General features: G+C 37.6%; 1 non-coding gene across 1 annotated transcript; it reads left to right on the forward strand.

Annotated features, from left to right (window-relative positions):
- The first annotated feature begins 1,314 nt into the window (after window positions 1-1,314).
- On the forward strand, window positions 1,315-1,421 carry LOC131228403 (small nucleolar RNA R71). The gene has a single exon (XR_009162906.1). It is a non-coding gene; the product is annotated as a small nucleolar RNA R71 (small nucleolar RNA).
- The last annotated feature ends 443 nt before the right edge of the window (window positions 1,422-1,864 follow it).

Below are 1,864 nucleotides of genomic sequence, written 5' to 3' on the forward strand. Positions count from 1 at the left end.
AGTTCTAGAGATTTGGGATCTTTTAGCATCTACCAAAAGTAGGGATTTATTAAAATGCCTAATGATGTCACAATTTCCTATAGTATTCATTGTTCTTACAAGTTCATTTAGGTGGTATTTAATAATAACATTATATCCTTCTTTTTATTTTCTTTTACCCCTTAGTGATTATTCCCAATTATCTATAAAAAGTACAATTTCTTGTTTTCTATGTTCAGGCTAACATGAATGGACAGTTGTAGTAGGTTTGAGCCCGATATGTCAATCCTCTGCTTACACAGAACAGTGGAACCGCCACTATCGTCTTCCAATCCTGGTAAATCTCAATCTTCTGCTTGATGAAGGCATTGAGATCATTGAGGTTTTCCAGGATTAAAAATTTGGATCAAACCACAAACACTTCGCATCAGTACAATTCCATCAGTTCGTGATCCCGATCATTCTAGACACTTGGGAATATCACGTGACTTCTCTATTTTCAGCATACGAAATTTATGAGAAACCGACCTAAATGAATATCACTCTTCCACCGCGTATTTTGATTATTTAGTTTCTACACAAAGGTTTCAGGACTAGGATCTCCACATAAGATTTGGGTATGAAATTTGTTACATTTATTAAGATTCTCGAATCTAGTCATGATTATGCTCAATCCAGGGCCAAATTTTGATAACTTCACCTGTAGTTAACCCTAGGCTTGGAGAGTACTTTTTTGGATGAGCTCTTGAGTTTGTGTGGGGTTTGAACTAATTCCTCTTGAGGTTTTTCTTGATTTAAGAATTGGTTAGGGATTCCTTGAGGAGTAGCAGTTTGTCTATTCCTCCAACTGAAGTTTGGATGATTTCTCCAACTTGAATTGTATACGTTTAAAGTGAGTCCTTTGAAAGGCCTCTGGTATTTGTTTACGGCATTCGATTGCTCATTCAGTATTTGTTGAAAAGCATGTATTGTTGGACAATTTTCAGTTGTATGAACATTGCAAGGACAAATACCGAAACAACTTCCTTTGCCTTATCCTTCTTAAGTTCCATGGCCTCGAGTTTCCTTGTGATACTAGTCACTTTAGCATTTATATCATCTTCCTCTTTCAACAAGTGTACTCTGCCCCTCTCCTTTGATTGAGTAGGTTTAGAAGTGGTGCTAGGTTTTGGGGAGATGTCCCATTATTGTGTGGTTTCAGCGAGTTTGTCAAAGTAATCCCATACATCATTGACATCTTTGTTCATGAATTCCCCATTGCACATTATCTCGACGAATTGGCACATGGAAGATGTCAGTCCTTCATGGAAGAAATTTGTCATGCACCACATTTCAAAACCGTGCTGTTGGCATAAACTGACAAGATCCTTGAACTGCTCCCAACATTGAAAGAATGTTTCATCTTCCTTTTTAGCGAAGTTCATGATCAACTTCCTGATTGTGTTCGTTTTATGGTATGGGAAGAATTTCTTTATGAACTCCCTTGTCATGTCGTTCGATCAACCAATAGATCGTGCAACCATGTCTTAGCTTTTTCTTTTAAGGAGAAAGGAAATAGTTTCAGCCTGATCGTGTCCTCAGACACATTAGGAAAATATAAAGTGGTTATTATCTCATCAAACTCTTTCAAGTGTAGATATGGACTTTCGGATTCAAGTCCATGAAACTTTGGAAGGACTTGGATCACTCGTGGCTTAATTTCCATATTTTCTATATTTTTTAGAAAAATCATACAGGAAGGTGTGTTCACCCCTGCTAGTTATAAGTAGTCTCATAAGGTACGAGGTGAGGGTGCATGATGCACCTCATTCTCATCCAGGGCCTCCTCAACTGGAGGTTGAGGTTAATTAATAGCCATCACTTCTATTAACTCTAAGGATCTCAA

This window comes from Magnolia sinica, chromosome 15 (assembly GCF_029962835.1).
Source record: "Magnolia sinica isolate HGM2019 chromosome 15, MsV1, whole genome shotgun sequence".
NCBI classification, from domain to species: Eukaryota; Viridiplantae; Streptophyta; class Magnoliopsida; order Magnoliales; family Magnoliaceae; genus Magnolia; species Magnolia sinica.